This window comes from Epinephelus fuscoguttatus, linkage group LG6 (assembly GCF_011397635.1).
Source record: "Epinephelus fuscoguttatus linkage group LG6, E.fuscoguttatus.final_Chr_v1".
Taxonomy (NCBI): Eukaryota; Metazoa; Chordata; class Actinopteri; order Perciformes; family Serranidae; genus Epinephelus; species Epinephelus fuscoguttatus.
Window position 1 is genome coordinate 27,881,724 of NC_064757.1, and position 17,498 is coordinate 27,899,221.

Consider the following 17,498-nt stretch of genomic DNA (forward strand, 5'->3'; position numbering starts at 1 on the left):
CAGCCACTGCCTGGGCCGAAACATAGCAGTGGCTCCTCCAAGTGGTGCTGCACTTACAAGACATGATAGCACAAATAATAAAGATGAGTCTCAACTTTATATGTGATCAGGGAGACTTCCTATACAAGGAGCAGATCCTCAGTAGTCACGGTCTGTCTTTGTCTGACCTTGTCCTGTCCTTTACACGGAGGACTACCATTAACTGCTACCGCAATCCTTCAATCCGTACATCACATAAATCAGCTACGATCAAACCACTGGGGGGGCTGTCACCTTCTTTAATACAATCACACTCACACACACACTGAAACTCAAAGGCATGCCAACATACATGCACACACACCTGAAACGAGCTGAAAATGATAGATGTGTGCCGTCACTCGGGCAGACTCTATTTCAGGGGGGATTATGATCAGTCCTTATTCTATACTTCAAACCCCTACACTAGATCATATGCAGTGTGTGTAGGAGCTCACCCTCAAGTATGGATAAATTGAAAGTGGCCGTTATAAAGCCATATCTGCGCAAAACAGCTCAATTTCCTTTTCCATTCATTCCCGTGGCACTTTGTTGACAGTGATGAGCCCTTTGTAGCAGCTTGAAACAATTTCACAGCAAGTGGACCAGGCATGGAGATACAATAACATTTACTTGAAATGTAAATTAGCTCTCAGACCTCAAGCTCCTTGAAAATAATTGTCTTATATTCCCACCTATTGTCTGGCAGACCCAAGTATGAGTCACGCGTTTTATTGTTATGCTTTTTGTGCTGTGAAATTGGGGTCATCAGATGTGGGAGTATTTTCCAAAACAGTTTGATATTCAACTGTGTGATTGAAATTATTTCTATTCCAGGTTCTTCAGACAAAGCGTTGGATCACTTATCACTTAAAAGAGGAACTACCTTGCTGACGTTTTTACCACAAGATGAAAAACCTATATAGAATATACTAATTTTGCACCGCTCAGAGCTGCTGAGCACTGGTTGTGAATAACTAACATCCTTTTTGTGGTGCTAACAATTTGAAAACACAATTAAATGAGGAAGGCTACAGGTGTGGCACAAAAACAACAACAAATAAAACAAAAAGGATTGTTCTGATCAGGTAAATTCATCTGCATGTGGGCCTATTGCTCATTCAGTTTACCCCGTACCCTGTGCTGAGCGCTGCAGGAAATGTTGTGAAGCTGCACCTGGCAGGATTTTATGTAAAAATATGTCTGGGTCATCAGTCTGATGGGAGCTGTAACACTGAAAAGCTTTCTATCTCCACTAACTGAGATGCCATTTACCCAGGTTAATGCCCGGTGTGATCACTGAGGGGATATTTTCCACTTTTCTTTTTTTTTCCCCTCACTGGAATGTTTGAGTAAAGTCTTCAGTATACACATTTCATATCATCTGATTTGTTGGGCTGCAACTAATGACTATTTTCACTGTCAGTAATTTAGTTGTTTGGTCTATACAATGTCAGAAAATGGTGCAAAATGTCAATATGTTGCTCAAAGCCCAGAATGATTCCCTCAAATGTCCTGTTGTGTCCACAACCGAAAGATATTCAGTTCACTGTTATAGAGAATTAAAGAAACCAGCAAATATCTGCATTTAAGGAGCAAGAATCAGGCAATTTCTCCCTTTTTTCTCTTAAAAAAATTACTCAAACCAACTCATTGATTATCAAATTAGTTGTTGCTTAGTTAGGGACATTCTGGCCCTGGATTCACTACCAAATGCTACCCCTGCTGTCACCTCCTCCAGCGACAAAGACAAACACGCTCAGGACGGGGTAATTTCTGACATTAGGAGGTCATCAAGCCCTTTAAGCGTTCATATTTTAAATTGATGCCACTTCATCCTAAAATTAATCTATGACAGTTAATAAAGTAATAACATTTTTCATTAAATCGCTCCGTTCAAGGTTGCTCTACCTTCACACCTTCAGTATTTTACATGTGACAGAGTTCCTACAGCTCAAGGCCCTTTTTAATGCCACTTGTAATTAAATTTAAGAATATTTTTACAATAACCAAAATTGAAGTAAAAAAAAAAAAAAAAGTCCCAAGTGCTCAAGTGTTCATTGTAACATAAATCATGTTACATGTTGTCTCGTGGTGGAGACAAGGGTTGAACAGACGTGGGAAACACCTGACTTTTGTTAGATTTTTTTTTTTTTTTTTGGCATTTTCTTGTTTCTCACTCTGTATGTGGGATTCAACTGCCTTCCCATTTTGTTGAGTTTGAAAAACACAGTGTCCTGTAGACACTGCCTTGTGCCGGTTTAAGCCATGCCACGAAATCTTGGTAAAATAGCCAGTTTTCACTGAATTTACTTCTCCATATTATCCAGTGCAGTGGTTCCCAACTGGTCTAGCCACAGGGTCCAGATTTTTGCTTAGTCATTAGTTCAAGGTGACATAGTTTAATATATTCAGCGTCATTCTTGTGTTTGGCCATGTCGTCAAGCTAGTTTTCTGTCTCTGTCAAGTAGCTGTCCCTTAGTCACTCACTCTACAGCAGGAAACAGCACTTCAAATTAAAACCTCTGTGCTGGAAATTCACTGTACTTAAAAATTAAGTGTGTTTTTTTACAAACTTGACATGTTAGCGAATCACTTGCAGTTCATTCAGAATGGAGCCGTGACCCACTTTTGGTGGAAAACAAAATATCAGTGCTATCCTGATCAGTGTGACGTCAATGCAAAAAGTATTTGGTCTTTTTTCATTCTAGATGTAACCAATGCAACGCCAGAAAAAAACACTAGTTTAAAAAATGTTCTAAAAAAAAAAAGTTTTTTTTAAAAAAATTCTAGTTCCCACATCTTAGCATTTTAAAGACTTATTTTTTTTAATTACTGTTTTTCAGACCTTTAAAAAGACTAATTTACGACATTTTTATACCAATTAAGGCCTTTATTTTAATCATAATTAATTCAATGCCTTTAAAGACTTTTTAAGGATCCATGGGAACCTTACATGAAGTTCAGTTTACTCATCATGGGGAATAGTACTCATCTGTGTAAACAGTGTACAATAACTTCCGTGACCCTGAAGGGAGCTTTCTACAGTCTGGGTTTGACCAACAGGAATGTTTACCAGGCAGGCAGGGTCTAAAGACACTTCCAAGCTGAATTAAGTGTATGGCCTTTTTGGAGCTTGACCGCAACCAGGTACTAACAGTCAGGATATCTCAGACATTCAGGATAGACATTCCTCCACCTTGATTTTAATTGGGGGTTTTTTTTTACCCTGCCTCCCTCAACTTAATGGAAGTGCAGCACTAAATCACTGGAGAACCCCCTTTAAAATATCATGCTTAACGAAGATGTCACATTGCTCTGAGTAAGTGTTAAAGTTCATGTTCATTTTAAGGTGTGTCAAAAATGTCTGGTGGTAAACGTATAATGTCATTTTTACTCTAAATGATGTGGTTATTTCAGTCTCCAACTTTACTGTTTGGTTGACTCTTTGTGATAAACCTCCAGCCACAGCAGGCAGCTGTTTCTGCTTAGATAAACCAACTGCACACACCTCCACGACATCAAACGGCAAACAGACAAATTTAGCGACGAGCTGGTGATAATAGTGGATCATTTAGCAGTGTTTGGCAGGTGGACACAAACACATTCGCCAACAACTTCCCGAGTGGCGCCCCCAAAAAATCAATCTATGCTGCCTCAATGCAAGGCTGGTTTCAGTCCAGCATACTGTCACGAGGATATACTATCAGATCAAAACAAGCTGATAATTAACTCTCTTTTTCTCTGTATCTTATTTTACAGTCAGATTAGAGGCTTACAGTGTTACCTGAGGCCTTTAAAACTGTATCACCACTTTCTTCTTACTGCTGACGGATAATGAAGAAAGCTTTTATATCAGCACGAGTTTACAGCTCACTGTGGACTAGTTACACTAAAGAAAGGGTTGTGTCGAGCGAAATACTACAGTGTCACAGCCAGTAGCTGCCGCAAGCCACATTGGTGTGTGTGTGTGTGTGTGTGTGTGTGTGTGTGTGTGTGTGTGTGTGTGTGTGTGTGTGCATAAACAGAAAAATGAGGTTGGACATTCTGCAAAAATACTGTTATAAAAATATAATTATTACCATCTAAATTTAGATTTGAGGTATACAGCATGAAAAGTGTGCAGCTCTGCCAGCAGAGGTCCCCAGAGAGCTGCTGCCTGCATGTCTCACACCAAGTTTTACCTCCTGATACCTTTTCTGTCCCCTTTTATGCACAAAGAAAACATGCTACAGAATGTGTTGTCTTTTTAAATCAAGAGTAACAATCTAAATTGACACCACACATCGTTTATAAGGTAGCTGCCACTACACTGTGCACACATCAGTTAGTTATGCTGAAATAAAACCACACAATTTTAAGAGAGAAGAGAGGCTCTTTTTCCATCCCACTTTCACAAACGAGACATTGTCGACTATCCCATCTCTCACACACGGCCCACTACAGCCTAATGACATCACTGACCCAAGGCAGAGGTAGGCCCTGCAGAGCCGGGGATGACTCACTCCTATCTGTACAGCCCAGCAGAAAACAGCAGGCACGCACTGGTGAGGCGAATCTCGGCCTGCATCTCCCTCATCAGATGTGATTCAATATTGGACACTGACGACTGACCGAACACAGCAATGCCGCTTCAGTGCCAAGGTTGCAAACCCAGTGCTAGTGGTTTTTGCCCCGTTACTGACCCCGGCTAGTAGGCGAATGACTGGCAGCGTAATTAATACTGGATGCCTTGCCAGTCCTTTTCCATACGTTAACATTGGAAAAAATAAACTAAAGGCAGATGCAAAGCCAGCTGAATTTATGTTGGGGGCTGGCATACTTTCAAACATGATGAGAAGCAGTCTTATTTGTATCATATACTGTAAGTCCGCCTGGAAAATGTTATGATTGCACTGCAGCGTCATCATAAAACAATCCGGGCCAAAGTTTTTGATTTGCTTTCCAGTGTATTGTTGCCTATTGTGAAGCTCACAGCACACGGTCCTGCTATCAGAGGGTTGCCCCACACACACACACACACACACACACACACACACACACACACGAGAAAAACCCTGACACTGCATCCAAGCACATTAGAACATTTCACCCAAGGCATGACACGATTTTTCCCTTGGCACAATAGCTCCAGCTCTTGTGAATGTGTCTGCTCTGTCGCTGTAACACCTTTTCTCACCCACAGCATTTTGAAAGGGAGAATTTCTTCCATGTGAATGCACACACAGTATCATAAGGCAGCCAGACTTTTTACAAAATGCTACATAACCACATCCATATAACGCCATCTTCTCCATTTTAAAGGTTCAGTGTGCAAGATTTAAGTGGGCTTTAGTGGCATCTAGTGGTGAGGACTGTAGACTGCAACCAGCTGAGACTTCTGGTTAGGTTTCGTGTAGTTTTAAATGTTCAGGTGGTTTTTGCTGGGAGCCAAATTATACTAAACACTCACTCACCTTAGAAACTTCAACATTGTGGATGTTGGCTTACTGAGTGTTTAATTTAGGGTTTTTATCATCATCTGTGGGTAGACTGGTCTGTGTGCTTGGCACAGGGGTTGTAGCTATGGTTAATGTTAGCCAGTTATCTTTCACCAATCAGCACATCTCCTGCTCACAAAGTTGTCTAATTAGCTAATGTTACGTTCTTAGTTGGCTTGCTAATGTTAGCTATGTGCACACCTACAGTCAAGAATATCTTGGGTTTCTCTCGTCTAGTAAAGACTTCAAGGACTGTCTTCATACTTCATCGGAGGTATGTGTTTAGCTCGTTGTTGTGCACCCACACGCATAGTTATGGCTGTGGAGGATGAAAAATGATATAAGTATTAATAAATAAATGCTGAAATAAGTAAATAGATAATAAATGAATGCAGAGGTTAGGCCCTACTGCCTCATTAACATATAGACACTGAAATAAATAAATGTAGCTGTACAACTGAAGAAATAAATTGTGATTTTTATTTATTTATGTCCTGTTTAATGATCAACTATTGTTTTTTTTAAAGCATTTATTTCAATATTTATTTATTAATTTATTTATTAATTTATTCCTGTATTTAATATAAATTTATTTATTAACTCCTGTATTTATTTTTACATTTATTTATTTATTTGATTATATATTTATTTAACTCAGATCTATTTATTTTTTCTTGCATTTATTTTTACATTTATTTATTTCCATTTGTCATTTATTAATTGCTGTATTTTTTTAATACATTTATTCATTTATTGATACTTGTGTCCTTTTTTTGTCCTTCACAGTGGGCAGAATATTATTAGTATTTTTTTTCCAAATGATAACAATGCTACGTTCAAAGTCTGCCCTCCAGCCCTGAGTTTTTGTAACATCCACTTTCACATATGAAAAACAAAACCTCAGCTACATGACATTTTGCATCAGACTGGGGATCATATCAAATTCCTATGGAAATTTTGTTCAACGGATCTGTATTCTAGCACAAATGCACATAGGGCAATTAAAATCAGCTGAGCTGTCCTGAAACATATGACTCACAGCCATGATGGTGCGTGCAGTGAATGTTTTTGCCAGCGGAGGAGCTCCCTCCCCTGGGCAGGTTGTGTGACTGTTACACTGGGTTGAGGTAAGCAAAACAGACAAACCAATCAGCTAAAGAAAGGACTGTCAAAACTCAGCCGCTCAGAGGTGATATGTTGTTTCAGCTTTCTTGTCATGTTACATAAAGCCCATGCTCTGAGGCTTAGTTTGGCCTCGGATTATGTGAGGGGAGCCAGCAAGCTGATTACATATCTGTAATCTTGTTTTTATAAAAACATTTCCGGTGGCAGAGATACAAGGAGGGCAGGGCTGATTTCTCCAGTGAACCCCTGCAATGATCACATTTGCTGGTTTGAAGCGGCATCACACTGCAGAGAGATATTGGCATCTTGTCTACGTAATAAGAGACAACCATAAAACCAAATATTTTCCAGCAGATATGCTTACCCAGCTTGTTCATCCAGGGAAAACATTTCCCATTAATTAGGGCTGAGCAGGATAATCAGTGTCTTCTTGATGATTCAAAGTAAAATGACAGAGCAGATTTTCTTGATTCCCCTTAGCTTTTTAAACCATGGAATTGATATACAAACTGAAGAAAGCCTTTATCTCACACTTGGTCTTGTCGGCAAGACAATGCTGTAATGCACTAAACAGTCAAAACTCCACTAACTCCATGAGAGATGACCTTAGTATGTAGCAGTGCAAACAGCTCGTAGTGTATATGCATTCAGTGAAAATAAAGACATCCACTGTATCCATTAAATTACATTCGCTTCATTGTTTTAAACCCTGCTACTGTATAACTTGATTATTTGTTTGACTGAGTTACGAGACAGGGCCGAGCGCAAACACATCTCTACGCCACAGATCAACATGTAATGAGATATGCGATTAATTTAGGTCTGCCTGAGGCTTGTTAGCCAACATCCTTAGATGGTCACATGGAATTAGACCCTGAGACTCCAGCGAACACTCTTCCACCCACTGTTGTGAGAGGAACAGACAGTAGGAGTGAGAGAGCAGAATAGAGAGTGACGTGTTACTACAGAGAGCATTTATCTAGTTTGAACCAGCAGACAAATGAGAGCAGGAAGAGGGCAAACTCATTTCAAAGGAACATTTTGTGCATCTGTTCGCAGCAAGGTCCCATCTCACATCCATGTATGGATGGATAACAGATAAATGGGATAATGAGGAGGATGAGACATTTAGATATCTGTAAGTGATGATGAGCTATTGCTGGGACTGTAGTGTTGCAGCAATCAGATTATGTGGTGTAGATGGTATCGCATTCATGAACGACTGTGTGCAAAACATTTTGATATATACGCCTAATCTACACTTCACTATTTCAGTCAGCCAATTTTGTGAATGTATGACATGAAACTAGAATACAGACTACAGACAGAGTCAATATAGGCTTTGGCGTCATCACTCACACAGCACTCTGAGCAACAAATTTCAAAAAGCACATTTGATACAGAGCCACATATAATGTGGAATCGCACCAACCTCCAAACATTACAGGTAATATACTATCTAAATCCATAAATCCACCTCATATGCATCCTCTTATGAAGTATTATAGTGTAACTAAGATGACTATCTGCACATAGAAACATAAATTTGGCAGCAAGTGGAGCAACATAAACCGAAAAGCTCTTAAGTTTAGATGATATATGATGGTGTAAAACAGTGGTTCCCAACTGGTCCAGGCACGGCTTCCAGATTTCTACTTTGGGTTAGGGTTAGGGTTCTGTCTCTAAAGCAGGAAACAACACTTCAACATAGAGTGTGTGTGTTTGTGTGTGTGGTTTTTTGTTTGTTTGTTTTTAATCACTTGCCGTCCATTCAGAATGGAGCCACGACCCACTTTTGGATCACAACCCACCAGTTGGGAACCACTGGTGTAAAAGATAAAGCAAGCTGTCACACTAACCTATGGATTTTAAGCTAAAACATTTGTCTGATGATGAGAGGAATATGACGTGAGGAAAATGTACACCCTAAAAAAATAAACCACTGGTTCAACTTAAAAAAAAAAATTAAGGTAACAATTTGCATGCATCTTTATAAGTAGTTCCAACTCTGACATAATTGAGTAAATCCCATGAGTCTTTTATAATATGACAAACTCAATTAATTTACTACAGCCAACATAATTTGCTTTGACCTGAAAAAACCTAATTAAGTTGAACCATATTCATATTTATCCAGAAGTTGTGTTGATATTTAATGGTGAAACTGTTTCATTTAATATACTGCAACTTATTTATTTTAATTCCATCTTGCTTGAAATGTCAAAAATGTTTTTTTTATTTTGACCAAATTCTTAAAATAAGTTGTCAACTTAATAAAACATGTTTATTAAAACAAATGTAAATGTAAATTTTTAGGATGGAAAATTATTTTAATCATTATCCCAAACCACTCTCAATCCAAAGTTGTTGAAATCTGGCGCTTGGACTTGCGGCATCAGACGATATGCAGCCTGTTGCCGTTATCGTTCAATGGCGCTCAGCGACATCAGGGGAAACGTGGCGGGACATGAACAAAAATTCTCTAAGAGGGGTGGACAGGAGGCGGGTGGATGGGTTCAATAAACACCAACCTTCCACTGGGAGAGTGGTGTTTGCATCCCATAAGATTCTAAAGCCAAACCCTGTTCTTTTTTCCTAAAACTAACCATGTGTTTTTGTTGCCTAAACGTAACTGCGTGTGTTAGTTAAACGTCAATTCGCGTTGGTGTACTGACGAAGTGCGTTTATTTTGAAAGAGACTGTATGTAACACTCAAAATAACAAGCAATGACATTCCATTAGTCAGCTGCACACCATGTAACACAGTGTTATCCCCATATTTAAACAATTATCACTTCATGATCCTTTCAATGAGAACAGGCTTTTCACCCCGCCTTCAAGTGTGGCAGCTTGTAACAGCTACAAACACTTTGCGTATTCATGTGGACGGACACTTTATACGTTCTAGTTCTTTTGAGGTAACATGATTAAATGCAGCAACATTGGAAAGCTCAGCAAAAACACAAAAGAACTGTCCCGACAAGATTTAACTGTTGCCATGTCAGTTTGGCAGAGTGTAAGAGGGGGCAGAGCACAGTTAGTTTAAAAAACTATGTTATTAGAAAAAGGTGCATTGGATTTGTGTGTCAGAGAGTAACGTGTTATACATGTGAGTGTGGCAGTGCAAGCAAAGCCTGCCTGATCTAATGTCAGCTACCTGGCTTTATTCCATTCAACAGTGTCCTACACCAAGCAGGATTCTTATCAGGGCCATGACCTGATAAATAATATAGGACACTGGACAACATGCCCTTGTTTTAATCTAACTCTTGCCAACTGGCAAGAAAGAATCCGCTGCACCCTGTCAATTGGGAGGAAGGTAGAGGCTCAATGCAAATATCAGGAGTGAGCCTGAGCAAGTCCTGTTTGGCCCTGTTGCAGGAAAAAAAAAAATCAAATAATCCATGTGCCACCACTTATGTTTATTCATCCCTTCCTTGCACAAACACGAGCTGTCAAAGGCACTTAACTCCAATTACTCTGCGGTGTGTGCTTACTCCAAGCAGTGCAATCATTTCTCAGCGAGAGACAAGTTGATATGTTACAGTGCAACACTATCCAGTTGCTTGACTCTGTTGGAGACGCTGTGGTGGGGCTGGAACAGTCGTTAGAGTGCTGAGTGCACTCATTTCACTGTCCTGAGCAAATCTCAAACTACTGAAAGTGGTGTTCATTTTTCTCTATTGTATCTGATACAGTCCTGTTCTGATAGTGGTGTTGGACAAACAAAGGAGTTGGGTTTCAAGGACAACACTGCCCCACTCTGCAGAGGCAGAGCCTACATCTGATCTTCTGTCTACATCTTGTGTTTTTATGAGCAACACTGCCCTGACCCAGTCTAAACATAGAAAATGTCAACAGTTGTTTACGGAAAGTTTCACTGCAGCGCAGGGAAACAAAGTATTTTGTATTCGCGAAATTAAGCACCAGGATGTGCCGTGCGAGAGATGACCAAAAGATGACCAGCGCATACCATTACTCTCCGGAGATGTTATCAAGCCCCCCCACCTATTCCCTCCACAATCCAGGCCGGGGCAGATCCCACATCACTAGCTGTGCGTCTGCAAAAGCTGTGTAAGCTGTTGCTCTTTATTTAAAAAAAAAAAAAAAAAACGCTGACAAACACAATGACAGGACCTCTATTGTACCAAGGGGAAAGGGAAGTACAAGTGAACTCGAGGCCCCAGCTGTTTCTCTCTTCTTCTTCTCTTCTCTCATGTCCCTTGGAGGTCATTCTTCCTGCGTAACGTAACAAAGTCATCACACACAGATGCTGCTGCAAAGGCAGAGATCGCCCTCGTCATCGATTCCGTTAGTCCCCGCTTATGATGGTGTACATGACATCAATTAAAGGCTATATTTGCCTCACTGCTGACCATGACAGTGTGGCTTAATAATACTAAGTTGTGTTGTGGCTCTCTAGATACCATCCAGCTGTGCTGAAGGTCAGTGTTTATTGGGCTACACTACAGAGAGAGAGAGAGAGGAAGAGAGAGAGGAAGGCAGAGAGGAAGATGGGGTCGGGCAGACAAATTTATCTCCTTGTATCCTTTCCTGTATGCTGTTTTAGACATGCCTGTGTAAGTCATTATGTGTCATGGGATGATCTCAAGGCATGCATATGGTGCTGCCTTTTAAGGGCGTGCAAGGGGAACAGACTCCATTAAAAGGTTCAAAAGTCAAAAACCTTGGATTTAATATCAAACAGCACATTCGTCACAGGGTTCACGACAACATGGCCAAACATCTGGAGGCAAGGAACATCTTTTACCTAAGCAACATGCCATTCTTGATTCCAAAAACCTATTTCCTGTCACTTAAAAACACATGTAAAAGTAATACCTTACAAGCCTCGCTTTAAAAGGACTGGACTTTTACAATCAATCAACCCGCCCAGTAAATGTTATTGAAGCTTGATAGACGAACAAGGTCCCAGAATGGCCTCTAAAAGCCCTGACTACACACAGACTTTCCTGCTCATTGTTATGGGAATATAGTTTCCAATAAAAGACGCTTTAATGCTTTTGGCATGTAGTTTGCTTATATGTGTTTGTGTGTGCATGTCTGTGTGTATGTATGCGTACTGCCTCTGCACAAGAGCCTTAGAGGACTTTTGCATACTGTGCCTTGCCAGAAAAACTGAGGAAAACAAACACTGGCTTTATTACAGTAATGAATATGCTTTGGGAAGCAAATTATATAATTTTCCATTAACTCCCACTTCTAAAATGCCATGAGTGGCTCAGGGAAACCTCTGACATTTGACTTTGTTGGCACCAAACATAGCACTCCTCCACTGTTGCTTGACCCCTGACTCTTCACCCCTGGAAAATCATAAAAGCTACATCACTCACTATATCACTCATAGCTGCGGCTAACAGAGCCGTGTGAATACAACAAAGTCTGATAAACACTCGAGTCTACACTGTCACTTTAAAGACGTATTTCACTGCTGGAAAGACAGTCTTTTCATAAAACTGGACTGGGCTGTGACATGTGTTTTTGCTCAGGGGGTAGAAAACCTACAGCTACCAGAATTCACTGCGGCACAGCAGACCGATAAATGCTCCCCCTGGTGGGTGACGTAATGTGAGCTTGGCTGTTTTGACCAAACAGCAACCTTCAGGGCTAAAAAATGAAGCCAACGCCAAAGCACCAAAAACTGTAGTTCCATAAATGGCCACTTGAGGCTGGTTCCAAGAGCGAGTCAATCCCCATAGATGGTCGTGTTTAAACACCAAACCTTACCGCCAAAATAAACATGTTTATAGTCTAGTACAAAACAGTTTTCACTCTCGATAGGTGGTTTTCCCCTTCACGACAACTGTACGGGGGTAATTTTCATATAATTCACCCATTTACATTTTATCAGGGCTTAAAGTTACATATAATTAAGGGCTTGGCTGCTTGAGTGACATGCCGTCTGTGAGATGTCACCACAGTCTATAAGTCAGATCCACTCCTCCACAGCTTCACCCTCTCGTCCAAACTGAATCACTCCTGCCTCCAAAAATCTTGATCTTGAAGATGGCGATGGCTAAAATGCCAAACTTGAGGCTTCACGATGGGAGTCCACAAACCAATGGGTGACTTTACGGTAGCCATGTCCATCTTTTTTTTGACAGTCTATGGTTGCGGGGAGTAATATGGTGGCTGGCTGTTAACAAATTATCTCGAATTATAGTTTAACAGTAAGCTATCTTTTTCAGCTCCATTTTTACAATACAGGAAACAGTATGGCTCCCACTTCCTGTTGAGCTGGGAGATGAGCAGGGAGATCTGGGTGCTGCTAATAGGGAGGGTAGTTGAGCATGGTTCATTTACACATGCTACTCCGATTGGTATGATCCAAAAACTGGTTGAAAATCAGCAATGTATCCCTTTAAATTCAGGTCCTACAGACGATCATCATCGCAGAAGCCAGAGGAGGATTTGTGCACGTACAGTGCATACACACACAGCTGCAAAGATCCCTCTTCAGAAAACCAAGACATCAGGAGCAGCGCAGGTGCTTTTTGTCCCTGTACAGTACACACACACACACACACACACACACACACACACATACACATACACACACACACACTCAGTACATCGAGCCAAGCTCATTACTCTGTGCTCCCATTCACTCACACTGGCAAGCAGCAACACTCATTCAGAAAAGAGACCGAGGGCAACATAACAACAAGAAAACAAACAGAGGTTAGGAATAAAAATTTAACAGGCGCTCCATAATAGTATCCTCTGATGCTGTTTGGTTTTTAAAGTCACTGTCGAGTCAGTGCGGCCATCCATTATTCCGCATCATCTGACTTGGTCTGATCTCTGCACAGTAGATGCTTCATCACAGAACTAGCACTGAGGAAGAGAGTGCCGCCACCCCTGTCATATCAGTCAAAGTCTTAGCCTGTGACGACAGCCCCTATCTCAGCACTCAGGTGATGCACAGGTGAAACAATGGGCCCAGTGTTTCGCTCTCATCTCGCGGACTCATCCACTCGGAGGTGGAGTGCAGCGCTGGCTGGCAATCTGACAATATATATTTGCATAGTAGAGGTCAGGTACAACACAAGGCTGCCTGTGTTCTACACTGCAATAAAGGAGCTCTGAGACAAGCCCGCTGACTGACAGGTAGATATTAGAAACAGCAGGCTGAGTCCTCTGCTTTGAAGCAACAAAGGACAGGAGACAGCAGCCAGTTTGGATATGAGTTGATGTCATGAGCACAACTTTTAACTTTTGTCTTTAGATGGCTTCAAACTGAGTAAAACAAGGGGAAATGTGGACTGAAGAGCTACCATGAAACAAAATTCTTAACAACAGCATTTGAGTCTTGGTCTCCATCTTTGAGAAGGCGCTGAGATGTGAAACATAAACAGGTCCATATGTTTGTCAGCGGGTCAGCTGGCTCAACGTTGAATCCTCCTGGGTCTAATTTATGTGTAATGATATGATGTAACTTTTAAAACTCACCCTTCCTGTGTTTTCACATGTGAGTATACATCGTAACAAGACAAGAATACACTCCTTATATGGAGCACAACATTTGCAAAGTCCCCCGCCTTATGTTATGGCAAACTGCTTTGTTTAGCAAGAGATAAGTTATTCTGTGGTAATAAAGGGAGTTGTTCTTTGACTGAGCAGCAGAGGTGATAACCTTAAAGGGAGCTGAGGGAAGTTGCTGAGTACTGCTCTGCCACATGTGGCAGTTTAACAAGGAAAACTCTGACACATGTTCACACTTCCACCCAAACACACACGCTGACAGACACATGCTATCATCCTCTCTCTTCCTCTGCTGTCCATCTCTGTGTATCTGTGTTTCCCTTCTTTCTCACTCTATTAGGTTATACTGTGTGTTTATACTGGAGTCAAATTATATTTTTTGTAGTAGCTGAGAGGATCAAAGTGCTCCTGACTCGGATACAACAATGACTCTGTCATTTCTTGTTCCCTCTGAATTTATGTGTGACTGCAGCACAATTTGGAGCAGGCCTATTTATAGCTGGCTACCGCCACCACCACCCTGCAGCCTGAAAGTCACACCAGGAGATTTTGGGAGGGGAGTCCTTGAGCTCCTCTGTCAATGCGAAGCATTGCGGTGACAAGTTTGCAGATGAGGCTGCTCACCGTGAAGTCTGCACTGCACCGTCCCCTGCCTAAAGCACAAGGCTACATCCTTCAAAGACACAGCATGCAAGTACATACTCTCAGAGATCCAGTGCATGCCTGTGCAAAAACACAAACACTCATGCATATAGCACATGCACACACATGCACACACACTTCTAATTTCAGAGTATGAACTATGATTAAGAGTTTATGATATGATAATGTAATCATGTGTACATTTGTTATTGTATCAGATTTTGTGCTAATGTCATCACACTGACCGATGTGTCACTTTTTATGTGATGTCACTTTTGCTTCAATAGTTAGTCCATAGCAAGAAGAGCTGCTGAACTACAGTTACAGTTATCACTAAAGCAATGACAGATATGAAAATATGGTAATTTAAAAACTTACTTTATGTCTTTTTGAGAAAGTTCCAGAAAGAGGTTATTTATCCACTCCTGGCTACCGCACAGTGTCTCCTGCTTGCTCTCTGAGAGTCCCTATCAGAGAAACCAAAACAAACAAAAGTATCTGGTGTGCATCTCTAACACAGCAAGTCCCACTCCGCTGCTCACTGATGCTCTCTGGAATAAGGAGGGAACTGCGCTCACAGCTCCCAGGCTCACAGCCAATCATGTCAGAGTGGTTCCTGCCTCTTGGCCAATCACGTGCCCCTCATGCTCCGGCCGGCCACCCACCCCCCCACCCCCTCCTCCTGGTGCTGGAAGTTCCCATGGTTGTGGACAAACTCAAAAGGAGAGGAGAGGAGAGGAGAGGAGAGGGAAGGGGTTATGAAAGGGAGTGCAAGTGAGAAGAGTGTGACAGAGTGTGAAGAACTGATAGAGTATTTACAGAATGGGGGGATTAGAATTGAGCATTTGTGAAAACATTTCCATGAGGAAAGAGAAACGTCAGACAGAGAAAGAAGAGACAACTCTGGAAATTGTTGCGTCATCTGCTGATGGTTGCCACAGATCCATTATAACCCAGTTACACAGCATCACAAGACATCTTCAGTAAATGTTTATTGTAGCAGGAGTTTTTCTCCAAAAAGTTAATTAATACGTTTTGCTGTGGTTTGAAATCATAAACTTGTGTTCTTTTCCCTGACTTGGCTGTGGAGTGGATTCGTCATGGATGGCCCAGTTTTGCCCATGTCAGTAACATTAAAGGAAGAGTTCAACATTTTTGAAATACATGTATTGCCTTTCTTTCCCAATGAGATTACTCACATAGCCAGGTTAGCTTAGCTTAGCATTAAGACAGGAAAAATCTACCTTGCCTCTGTTTGAGGGAAGCAAAATCCGCCTACCAGCACTGCTTAAGACTCACCACTTAACAGATTATTTCTTTAAAAACAACAAGTTGTGGGTTTTATGGAGGGTTTTGTGCAAGACTATTTCTTGGTGTGGAGCAGTGACTTCCGAAAGTCGTGTCTTTGCTGGTGGGTGGATTTGTTACCTTTGGACAGAGCCAGGCTAGTACTGTCCCCAGTTCCACTCTTTACGCTAAGACGTGCTAACAGGCTCCATCTTATACCGAGTGGCATTGATCTTTTTAGGGTGCTTTCACACCTGCCCCGTGTGGTTCGGTTCAGTCGAAATTAAGTTCGTTTGCCCCCTGAGTGCGGTTCGTTTGGGCAGGTGTGAACACAGCGATCACGCTTGGATGCGCACCAAAACAACCAGACCAACACCTTCTTGAAGACGTGGTCTCAGTTTGGTTACAAACAAACTCTGATGCAGTTCCTTTTGTGGTGTGTTTTGTTTACTTCCTGGATTTTTCCCACATGGAAATTCTGACCAATCAAGAGCAGCTTTCGCGCGCAAGGCATTTGATCTGGTCCGCTTGTAAATGCTGCCATGAGAACACGAACCAACTCTAGGCAATTATGCAACTGTGTAACAAAATTAGTCCCTGATTCAAACCAAAGCAAGACAACTCTAGGTCTGAAAGCACCCTTAATTTATGCAAAGAAGTAAATTTCCCAAATGTTGAACTATGCCTTTAATATCAGCTCACATTACATAAGAGACAATTGGGGATTCCTTTTGGAAATGCCCAAAAACAGGTTAATGAATCCTCAAATTAAATCCATCTCCGACTTTCAAGAAAATAGAAGAAAATACCTCAGAAAGAAAGACTGTGTCACATTGAAAAATAAAGACAGAATCTGTTTTGACATATTTAACTAAGAAGCACACTCACAGATGCACTTGCAGATCCCAGAGGTGATGTGACTCTCCCTCTTGCTCCAACGACCACGGGGAATACAGCGCACCCTGAGACAGACATGAATTGCAAATGTTCTTTGTATGTTAGAGCACATTAACAAGACAGATATGGCTTGTGTTGCAGAGCCAATGGACATCTGCTCTGTCATGTTTATTTAGGCTCCCAAGCTATCAGTGACACAAGCTGACGCACACATTCACACGCGCTCAGACACCTTTCTCTTTGCCCCGGAGCGACTGGAGCTGTGGTGTTTGGTCAAGAGAGATTCTCACCTCAGTCAAGAGGTGAATTTCGTCAGGCAGGACTTTGAGCTGCTGCCTGGTTATCGAGAACACCTGGATAAGGATCTGAGATAAACATTATTGTGCGCAAGGCTTTGTGTGCACGTTTTGTTTGGACAATAATGGCGATGCCATGATGATGTGTATGCGTGAGGTGTGTGCTCTTTCAAGAGCGGAGTAGACACAGCTCATTGGTACACAGATGCAATGTAATTGTATTGTGTTGAGCCTTAGACGTGCAGGT

At 41.4% G+C, this 17,498-nt stretch overlaps 1 protein-coding gene across 3 annotated transcripts in view; it reads right to left on the reverse strand.

Moving 5' to 3' along the window:
- Positions 1-15,291, reverse strand: part of pde4d (phosphodiesterase 4D, cAMP-specific) — a 260,681-nt gene extending 245,390 nt beyond the window's left edge. For all 3 annotated transcript variants that reach the window (XM_049577852.1, XM_049577850.1, XM_049577849.1), the window contains exon 1: positions 15,150-15,291. The gene's annotated coding sequence lies outside the window, so the exon portion shown is untranslated. The remainder of the gene's footprint in view (positions 1-15,149) is intronic.
- Between the last annotated feature and the right edge of the window lie 2,207 nt (positions 15,292-17,498).